This window comes from Pinus tabuliformis, chromosome 1_2, assembly GCF_031772625.1.
Source record: "Pinus tabuliformis cultivar Carrire ecotype Pingquan chromosome 1_2, CPIR1, whole genome shotgun sequence".
In the NCBI taxonomy this organism is placed as follows: Eukaryota; Viridiplantae; Streptophyta; class Pinopsida; order Pinales; family Pinaceae; genus Pinus; species Pinus tabuliformis.
The window spans coordinates 288,406,330-288,418,505 of NC_142298.1; positions in this window are offsets into that span (position 1 = coordinate 288,406,330).

Here is a 12,176-nt window from a genome sequence, read left to right on the forward strand (position 1 = left end):
TTCATCACAGAGAGTACTACATCACACCAATTGAACACCTTTGGTTCAAGGCATTCCAAGGCGTACTGCATATAAGACCTGTTGGCCACATGAAGAGCCGCACTACCAGCCAGTCTAGAAAAAGTGAATAGAATGGTCCTCAAGGGCCTGTCAGTGACATCTCAGATATTGATATTGCCGTCCTTACTCGGCTGAGATCCCTCTCTGCAATACCGGTGAATGTAATCTCTCACGGATTCACCCCCACGGGCTGAATTTGATAATGAGATAGGTGCACCACGCCTCGATAGACCGGTCAAAAAATAGATGTCCACGACAGTCAAGGGGATGGATTTTCCCCTAACCTGGAACACCTGGTCGGTAGGATCCCATGCATCGACAAAATATTGTAACAAGTTGATTTGTTGCCTCATGCTAGAGATGTGGAAAAACTTGAACAGGCCACAGTTCTGCAGTGCATTTACCGTAATCGGATCATGTAAAGCAAGCATGTCCTCTTCTTCATGCTCATGTTCTCGCCATGTAACATGCATTTTTCTCCGATGAATCTTTGAAATCAAACAAGAGAAGAGTCAGGATCCTGATTTGGTGAAGAAATAGGCAAAAAATTCCATTAAAAACTGTGCACAAGTTTCCCTCCTTGCACCCATCGCACCCCCAGTAGTGTACTGGGTGGGATGCATGCTAACTGGCCAATGACCAAGCTAGCATGCATCACACCTTTCGATATAGGAAAAGTGCGATGGAGCCAGGGCGAATTCTTCAAACCCCAGGGGCTCAGAAAAACCAGGAAACATGCTCAGAATTCAAAAAGGAAAGAATGAAACTGAAGAGCTCAGGTTTAGCTCTAACCTGGTCCAGATGGCGCCATGAATCATCCACAGAATCTCCCAGAATCAGCTAGTGGAAATCGAGGGGGAAATCACCTCCAAAGCTCCAACAAACCAAAGTTCAAATGAAATGGTAAAATGAGAGGTAAAAACTACTTTTAAATTACTTTTCACGTAATTCACGTAAAATATTAGTGTTTTGACTCATTTTTCAAGCATATATTATTCGTTTCTAACTAGTTTGATGAAGCAATTGAGTAGGCAGTACAACCTTTGAAGGAGCAAAGTTGTCAATGATAAAATCAAGGTAATCAATGACCATTATATCGAGCAGTTTTTATGTGGAGTTCAAGCTCGTTAAAAATTAAACATAAGCAGTGAGCAAATGTTTCTCCCAGAGTTTAAGCTCATTCATTAAAAAATGAACCAATTTCCGGTAAATAACCATCGTGAATGCATTATCATCAGCCTTTGAAGCCTTGGTCGTGTTCTCATCATCACCTCCACTCTATTTTGGCCGATCATTCACCTCCATTTGATTGTTTACCCTTTTTGAGGAACAACTGGGAAGAGTGATATTATTAGCCATCCTTGTGAGACTGCCGTGATTGGAAAATTCCAAACCTTACCTAGAATTAGCTGCTACCCGAATTTATCACTCGTTCCTCAAAAAACAAGTCTACTTTAAGATCTTTTCATCTGACTCATAAAATATGAAAAGATTACCAAGTAATTGGCCTCTCCAGCTCGTTAAAGTGACCAGAAGTGATATCGCTCCTTTAGATTTTAATATTTTTGGACCTAAGGGATTATTACACAAAAATATCGAGCGCTTGTTTTGTTTCGCTCGTTAAAATTACTGAAAATTCATCCCTTTTGTATTATTTTATACTTTTTTCAGACTTAAGGGATTATATGACGAAAAAGGATTGTTGGAGTTTTCTTTGCGTCCCTTTCAGACTCTCTAAAATTGAAAAGGACCGAGTTATCTTTGTCGTTAAACGCGTTAAAACCGAATAGCGACAAACTTGTCCATACAGACAAGAACGAGTTTCACTATCGCTAGGCTCGTTAAAACATAGCGATGGGTTTGCTCGAACGGAAAATTATAGAACAAGCATATGTTATCCTCCTCAAGCTTGACAAAATAAAAAGGTACTGGTCAGCAATGACTGGGGGAAAATTGGGAAGAAAACTTGAAGAAACTTTATTGGTAGCAAGTCGCTCATGAACATGACGCTTTCACTCCGCATCCGAGTCAGGTTGGGTTGTTCCGTTCACCGGTCATATCACCATTGGTCCATCACACCAACCATATTTGGGGTTAATGCTACCAATCCATCATGTCAGTGTCACTAGTATGTTCAAGAGAAGTCACTCAGAGAATTCACCTGTGTCTCATCCAGTGCAATACATTCACGCTCCATTCTTTCATGACCGCCACCCTGAACCCTGTATCATTAGACCGTTTTCACCTCCAAAATCATTTACTCCGTTCCATGCCGTAGATGTGGGATTCATTAAGGCCCTCCTATGGCCGGTTGCTTCTTGTCGACACCCGCTCATTATCCAAGAAGTCGACTTAGGGACAACCCTTTCAGTACTTTGAAGCTTGCATGCCTCAATGGCAAGTTTCTCACTTCTGGCGACAGGTTTACCTCAATGGCCTTCGACTGAAAGATTTTGCGCGTTGTTCGATGCCAAGTCCCTTATTCACACCACGTGAATTGTACTGTAGTACCTTGAGGGTCATCATCATTATCGGTGATTCCTCTCGTGCCTGTTAACAACTTACATCATTGGCTGGTAATCAGGCGATGTCTTTCCATGTTTGACTCCAGAACATCTCTCACATGGATTGACTTGTACTTTGAGTGAAGATCGAACGAGATTGAAGACCCCGGATCTAGTTTCATCCATCCGGGTTGCGATATATATTCAGGAAAATAAAGACATCAAATGTACATCATTGCTGCACAGATAATCATCCAACCTAAGGGATGATGGCTCTACCAGAATCATCAGTCTGCACACAGACGATTGTCTGCCTTATGTACATGAAAATGAATTTATAAAGTTGAGCATGGGAATGTCCACCTCAGCTAGATCATGAAAATATTATGAAGATAATGTAATGTATTGTATCTTATTATAGGTTGCCTTCCAGCTCGAAAAAACTTCGGATCCTCATGATAAAGCATTTCACCCGACATCAAAAGATTAACGACTTCATGCTTTAGGGGGCAACTGTTATAGAAATTTTTGGGCACTACAACCCCAATCAAACATGTCCATAAACCAAGGGCTCCTAAGTCCCTAAAAGTGTTGTTCCATCCCCTAAAAGAACAAGGTCAGCTGATTACATCATCTCCCAGAAGTTCTCCATGAAAAACTACTCAGAATTGGTCAAAACTGGACCATCTCACCTGCTCCATGGTCAAAGTGCGCTGCATCCCACCTAAATGCACATGGGAGGTGTGATGCATACTGAAAAGCCCTTCTATGGGGTGCAATGAGTGAGAGTGGACAAATGGCAGAGTCAATTTGCGAGGTGGAGGATCATGGAATTTTCTAGAAACTTCTCCTGTGACACTTGCCTCTCTACATTCACCCAAGGATGAGTAAGAGATCATCAATCTCCAAGTGGAATCAAGAACTATCAGAGAGAGGACACTAATCAAGTCTCAGAAGCTGACTCACCTCCCTGCAATCATCTATATATGGATCCCTCATACCAGAGATCCAGAGGCTGGAATTTTGTATCTTGTAAGGAAGTGCTGCTGGTTTCTTGGTGTAACATCATAGTGTTGGGCGATCTAAGATTTTCATGAGGTGAAGAAGGGCTTTCTTGCTGAGAGGATGATGCTGGGTCAGAACAATTGGTTGTAATCCTCTTTTCTATTCTTGATATTAATAAAGCTATTCAAGTTTTCCTCCACATTCTTGTATGATTGATGATATATGCATTTGTGTGGTCAATATATATCTGGTCCTATATTGTTTATGATAGTAGATCTCTGTTCTTGGATAGTGTTATGCTGCTTTGATTCCACAGGTGCTCTTTGAAGCTGGGTATACGAGGAAGCAGGTGGAAAAGATCTATCAGAAGGGAGAGGAATCAAGCAAGGAACCAAGCGCAAGACAGAGGTTGGTCTCCTTTGTTCCCCTCTTATCTGCTTCTCATAAAGGAAAACGAAAGTAGTTTTAGTTTGTTTGTTTCTAAGATAGCTACCAGTCTTAGTGGGACTAACAGCTCTGCATAGAAACTAGATTTCCCGATAACACTTACCAAGTATGCACACTTTTTTGCATTATCACATCCATTTAAATCCAGTACGGTTTCTACTACATTTACGGAAACAATTCAAAAGCTACATGGAAACCCAAAGATTATTGTAAGTGATAGAGATCCCATTTTCACTGGAAATTTTTGGACATAATTATTTTCTTGCCTCGGTACTTAGTTAGCTCATAGCACATCTTATCATCCTCAATCTAATGGCCAAAATGAGATAGTAAACAAACGTTTGGAAGGATATCTTCGTTGCTTTGTATCTGATAAACATACACAATGGGTTAAATGGTTGCCTCTGGCTGAATGGTGGTATAACACTTCCTTCCATACAACAACAAAAATGACCCCATTTATGGCACTTTATGGATATCATCCACCATACATCACATCATATTTAAGAGAAAATTCTAAGGTTCAAGCAGTGGAACATCACATCAAACATCAACAACAAGTCCTCCAACTCTTAAAGGATAACCTCGTGTTGGCACAGAATGGAATGAAACAACAGGCAAATCAACATTGTAGCGAAAGAAGTTTTGATGTAAGTGATTGGGTATTCCTACGGCTACAACCATATAAGAAAATGTCCCTCAAGCAAGCTAAGAAGGATAATAAATTATCACCAAAGTATTATGGTCCATACAAGGTGTTGCAAAAGATTGGTACTATGGCATACAAATTGGAGCTTCCTGCAGCGTCTCGATTGCACCTAGTTTTCCATGTTTCATGTTTAAAGAAGGTTATAGGTGACAAGCTCCCAGTTCAAACAATATTGCCAGAACTTGACGAGGAAGGAAAAATTATATTGGAACCAGAAGCAGTCACAGAAAGAAGAACTCGATAGCTACGAAATCGATCAATTTCAAAGTATCTTATCAAGTGGAAGAACTTATCTGCTGAAGATTCCACATGGGAGGATGAGAATTTTATACAGAAGCATCCAGAACTACTCAAGTGTTGAAGACAACACTTTTTTTGAAGGAGAGGGGCATGTTGGGTCCCTATAATACTAGTAATTGCCCCATTACTATTGTAGTTGCATCCCTTATTAATATTGTTGTGCCCCTATTATCCCCATATTGTTATTACTGTGCCCCATATAATCCCTCTATTGTTATTTTTGTGGCTTTATATTATTATTGTTAGGTCGGCTGGGTTATATTGTGACTCCTTAGACTCCTGTATATAGAAAGGAGGTTTTGTCATTTGAATCATCCAAGAATTGTTCATTTATGTAATGTAAAGGAGGTTGCCCCCTCGAAGAGGTAAATTCTAAGGCATTGATCTATCTTTTCTATCTTTTCTTGAGTTGGTTTCATAACAATATTCATAATATACTTTGTATCACTTGTTGGGGGTGTGGGGGATCATTACCGATACAATTGCTCTGAGTCTCAACCTAGTACCACCCGTAGAGAAGGAAAGTAAACAATGGGAAGAGAAGGTAACCACAATCATATTTATGTGACAGTTGATAACTACCAAGCTGAAAATCCACTGTGGTGGAAACCTCAAGTATGATAAATCATGTAAAAAAATGAAAGTATGTTTGATTGTGGTGCTACAGATAGTTTCAATTGACCATTTACATTAGAAAAAAGTGGGTTGATAACCTATGAGCATTATGAATTTAAATAAGTCAAGATGGGTTCTAGGGTAAAACAAGCAGTAGGACCTAGTGTTGATGAGTGTTTAAACCTCAAGTTGTGTACAACTGAGTTGAGGGAATACATCATGCAAGTCTAGGATAGACACATGGATTTACAAGCAAAGGAAGAGGTTCCAATAGAAGGAGTTGATTCTAGAGCATTTGCAACACTCTATTAAGAACATACCTTGTATCACTTGTTGGGGACACGAAGGAATTGATTACTAGCATGATTGCCCTGAGTATCAACCTAATACCACCCATAGAGAAGGAAAGGCAACAATAGGAAAAGTAACCACCATTAGATTTATGTGATAGTTGATAACCACCAAGCTAAACACCAATTCACTACAATTGAAACCTCAAGTATGATAAATCATGTAAAAGTTGATTCTTTTATTATTATGGCGCTATAGATAATTTAATTTCACCATTTGCATTAGAAAAATTTTGGTTGGTAACCTACAAGCATGATGACTTTAAACAAGTCAAGATGGCTTATGGGGTAAATCAAGTGGTAGGACCTAGTATTGATGAATGTTTGGTAAACCTCAAGGTGTGTACAACTAATTTGAAGGCATATGTCATTTCCATGGGAATGTACAATGCAATCATCAAAATGGACCGGTTAGAAGCTCATCGAGCTTTGGTGGTTTGTTTCAAAAGAAAGTGAGTTGCTTAGATGATGAAGGTAGATCAACTTAGATATAGGGTATTAAGAGGGAAGTGTCCATATGAATCATCTCAATGTGAAGGTAAAAAATTGCCTCAGGGAGGGCCATAAATTTTATATGGCCAAGGCCATAAGTGACGAGAAGGGACCCTCCCTATATCATCATTCGATTTTGTCAAAATTTGAGGATGACTTCCCCAAAGAGTTGTTAGAGTTACCTTCTAAGAGGAAGATTGATTTCACAATTGAATTAAAACCTGGTGTGGAGCCAATATCCAAGACACCCTATAGGATGACAGCTGCAAAACTTTGTGAGTTGTTGATGTAGTTAAAGGAACTGTTAGATTTGGGTCCTATTTGACATAGTATTTCACCTTGGGATGCATTGTTATTTTTGTTAAGAAGAAGGATAGTTCCTTAAAATTGTGCATATATTATAGAGACTTTAATCGAGCCACGGTAGGGAGTAGGTACCCAATACCCAAAATAAATGATCCCTTTGATCAATTGAAGGGAGAAATGATTTTCTTGAAAATTGATCTATGATCTAGATATCACCAGTTAAGGATTAAGGAAGGCGACATCCCAAAAAATGTCTTTCAAACTTGGTTTGAGCACCATGAGTTTGTAGTAATGTTGTTTGGTTTTAGCAATGCACTTGTAGTGTTCATGAGAGTCATGAATGGCATGTCCTCAAAGCATGAGGACCACTTTATACAAGTATTTTTGAATAATATTCTCATATGTTCCAAGAATGAAATGAAGCATGAAGAGAACTTAAGGATTGTGTTGACATGGCTAAGGGAAAATAAGTTGTATGGAAAATTGGTGAATTGTTCTTAATTTAAGAAGGATATTCAATGTCTTGACCACATCATTTCAAGAGAAGGGATTGTGGTGGACCCCAAAAAGAAGAAGGTTGTAATTAATTGGTTGGTGTCGATAAATGCTCATGAGGTGTGTAGCTTCATGGGGTTAGAAGGTTAATATCGAATATTCATGGAATGGTTTTCAAATATCGTGAAACCCATCACTACGTTACAACACAGGGGAGTTAAATATGAATGGACAGATGAATGCAACATTGCATTCATTGATCTGAAGAGATTACTAACTAGTCCCTCGATCCTTAACTATCGGGCATGGAGAAGGACTTCATAGTTTATGAAGATGCTTCAAAGAAAGGATTAGGAGTTATGCTAACACAAGAAGGAGGAACAATATCTTATGCATTTAGGAAGTTGAAGAAACATGAAGATATATATATGCTACCCATGGCTTATAATTTGCATTGGTGATGTTGGCCTTGAAATTTTGGAGGCACTACCTTGTTGAGAATATTGAAGCTAAATACTAGTCACCAAATCCTAAAGCATATCTTCACTCGAAGGGATCTAAATCCTAGGAAAAGGAAATGGAGTGAATTCACGAGTGATTACGATTTTGTGATTTATGTACATTAAGGGGAAGGAGAATTGGTTGGTTTGTGAACTAAGAAGAAGACCAAAAATATTCTCCCTAGTACTCTTGAGGGTCAATTTAAGGGAGCATGTGATAGAAAAACTCTTTCGAGATAGTTGGTATCTAAAGGTTACATCAACGCTCAAGCATGGGAGGTGAACAGAACCAAAGTTTGAGTGTTATGCATGTTACCACTATGTAATTTCCTCGTTATAAGAGAAAACCGCAAATGAAACCTCAACCTAGACTTTAAAATTGGAAGCTAGCCCTTCCAATCTCGAGAGGGATCTCTCTTTGACTCTACTACTCAAGGTCAATATAGTAGTGGGTCACTCATATGCTCAATGGTCAGATCAAATGTAAATAGGAACAAATTTGGTTGGATAACGATAAATTTAACCATTGGATATGGAGTCGTAGGATCGATCTTATTGAATATTCCAAGAATTAAGGGTAAGAAAAACAGGGATCAAAGGCATATACAATGTCTATTTAGACTTTCAGGACATGTAATTAGTATGAAAAAGGAAGAAAAAACCCGTTTCAAAAAGCAGATAAATGAATTTTGTGTAACTTTTAGAAGATGAAATTGAATATTTGAAACTAAAAATAGTGAAGCATCCATAATATCAATTCCACTAATTTATAAACTTCGTTTCAAACATGAAGAGATAACAACCCTGAGATTTACTAAGAAAAATCACATCACTAATAAAATTGATCGATAAACACAATAAAGGAATCTCAGATATATGAGTATAAAATTTTTCCCTTGGAAATTTTATTAATATCAAAATAGTATTTATGAAATAGAGTCTTTTTGTGCCAAAAAACCAACCCTTGGCTTCATTTCATGATCAACTTTATAGAAAATTTACAAAAATTGAAACCATGATTTCAGGAAACTTTTATTACAAAATCTTTAACATCTATGCAAATCCCTAAAACTATGATCAAATATATTTACACATAAATCATTTGATATGTTACTTCTTGAACCATAAAGTGTGGTAAAATGTTGTAACTGGAAACTGAGTTGTAGCTGGAAAACTTGTTGAAACTAAGGACCAAAACCATCTTTCGATATTTGCAATGAACTCTAGAAATCCCCTATTTTATCCCTTAAAATATGTTATGTTTTTGTCATCATGTTCAAAATATCAAGTTCACCATGGATCTCGGGCCTGATTCATAAAAATAAAAGCTTAGTGTGTGAATCCATCCTTTAATGAGATTTATCATAACCAATCTACTTATCGCTGCCTCAAAAACGCATGTGTTTTAGTCACTTACAAATTTATTGGTATACATTATTGGGATAAAAATTGTAGAGCCTTATCAAATAATATGGCAGCGTTTTCCCAAAAATAAAACAAAACTAGAGCTGGCAAATTAATTTTCAATGCTCTGGAAAAAAATATTCAAAACGAATGTTGACGGATTGACAAGTAGAATTGTTCTGAAATCCCTACTTGAGCTTCTTTGTTGCCTCCAACAAAAATTCTACATTACTAGTCTGAGTTGGCTTCATCTTCTTAGTCTTCTTGGCCTTAGGCCCTGCTATTATTTTTTATAATGTTTCTATTTTTTGGAACTAGAATCCTCTTCTCTATTTATCATCATATCCTTTAATGGTGTATCATCTAAATCGATCAATTGATTTTCTAAGGAAGGGTTTTGTTTCAGCTTAAACTTAAGCCTAAGCTTATTTATAGGTCTAGTATAGGGTTTTTTGATCCCATACATCTCAACCAAGGTGGATTCTTTTGTAGTTTTTCTCTGCAATCCTTCAGATTGACCCTCCCTTGTTTTGTTAGGTTCATTTTATGTAGTTTTAACATGTTCATTTACATGAATTTTATTAGTGGGATCTTCTGGCAGCTCTGGAAGTTTCTCTTGAGGAGAGGAGATGGTTTTCTTTTCCCAAATTGGTTTGCTTCCTTGTGTAAAACTTCTTTAGCTCAGGGGCCAAAATAGGGTTTGTATTTGTTTATTGAGGGAGGTCTTTGTCCTACTTATGGTTTTTATAAATGTGGTTCCTTGTTCTAATACCTTAGATACTCAAGCATGCTACTTTTGTTGATTCCTTTTACTTTTTCCATACTTAGAAACTGACTCTATGAAACTTCCCCAGAACAGAAAATGATCCCATGTTCAATCAATGTTTCTCAAATGGTTGACAATTAAAATCTTAATTAAAACCTTATGAAAGAGACAGCGAGGAGAGGAGTTGGGCTTGGCCTATATCCTATATGACATCTTCTTAGAACTCATTAACAATAAAAAAAGGCATGTTTATTCAGACTTGTCCATAAATGTGTGCGAGGAACTTGAAATGGTACATACAGATTTTGTCATAGTGGCCTTCGTAGGTGAATTAACACTAAAAACCCTTAGGATTTGATTCCATTATGTCTTGAGCCATGACCTTTGTACTCATAACCACAAATCTTTGTCCTTGTATTCATCCTTCAATAAAAAGGGAATATAAATACCCACTAGGGTTCGATTCTTGAACCAACGGACTCCATCCACTGGAATACTTGTAGCTTCAGTGATAATCCCCTTTGTAACTAGGAAAGAGAGGTCAGCAATGCTAACATTTTTTCCATCAGAACCTTCTAAAAATGCATAAGTCACTCCATCATGGAACTTGTCACACCCGATACAGAATTCAATCTACCCAGCCTCTTGAAACTACTCTCGGAGTTCAGGGATGGCTTCAAAAATGTTAGGGCCCTTAGGCTCATTCCTATGCAGTGGACCACCCCTCCCCATAACTTCTAACAACCTACAACAAAAACTATGGAGAGCAAAGAAAATTTGGTGGCGCTGATCATGGAAAACAACATCAAAGTTGTTGGAATGAAACACCATGCATGAACCTTGTTGTTCATTGCAAAATTTTTAATTTGTTAACTGTCTGCAAAATGATAAAAAACCATTCCCCTTATGCTTTAAAAATACCATTATCTTTCACTGATAAATATTCGTGACGATCTGGAGATGTGATCGGGAAATAAATCATGTCAATTGATGACTCAATACCAACTACTAGTTTATAATTGGTTGTATTGATAACTGATTTGATAGCGCCATTTGTCATTGGATGAGAGATTGTGTTGGCGATTATTTTGGCAACGCTGACTTTTAAACAAATAACACTCACTACCATTTAGTTTTTCATCGCTTTCATTTTTAACTCGTTAAACTGGCACTACCAAATTAAATGGAAGCACGCCTGAATTTTTAAGAAAAATTTTAAACATCTCACCCAAACCATTAATTTTGAATCTTTTACCTTGAAACCAACATTGAGATAACAATTGACTCCAATGGGGATGTTGTCACCTTGAGAGGTATCAAAGAACCCCCAAAGACCAAGTGCCTAGTCTATCATGATAAGAACCTTGAAGTGTGAGTAGATTCAAAAACAGAGTACAAATGTCTACCTTGTTTGAAACATAAATTGAATCTAAGCTATGGAAAAAATGATCTTTTCCAAATTTATTTATATACATACTCTGAAAATTGAAATAAACTAGATTTTTAAACTATGATAATCATTTATCAAAATATTAGGGCCTTCACTTCAGGATTATAAAATTTCAAAATGCAATCCACACCTTCAAAATTTTCCAAAGGAAAACGGATATATACAATGAAATAATGAAACTGCATTTCAAAAGACAGAGTGTTTAAGAAAACGTTCATTTACTAGACCTCCAGGCAGTAGCTCTCCTTTCAAATCCTACAGAATGAATGTATTTTTGCCATGATATGTAGCAATTTGATGCGAGCCCTTCCAGACATGATCAAATTTACCGTGTTTATCTTTATCTTCAATTCTAGCATCCCATTTTAGAACTGTATCATGAATCTAAAAATCATCCTCTATATTTTTGTTAAAAATGTTTTTCATCCTTTCTTAAAATAGTTGAGCCTAATCACACACCTTCTCCCTCACTTCCTGAACTTCAATATTTATTCTTCTTTGGATATGATTGAGCTCTACCTCTTATTCTGTAAAAATTTCATGACTAATATCCCTAGTGAAATAGGAAAAGTCACCTTTGTGCCATATACCAGCTGAAAAAAGTGTCGTTCCAATTGATCTATCAGTGCCGATCATGTCTGCCCATAATGCAAATTTTAGTTTTTCATGCCAAGCTTTCTTGTTATCCTCTAGAAATTTTTTGATAATCCCAACTAATCTCTTATTTGATGATTATGCCAATCCATTACCTTGAGGGTAATAGGTTGTGGCTA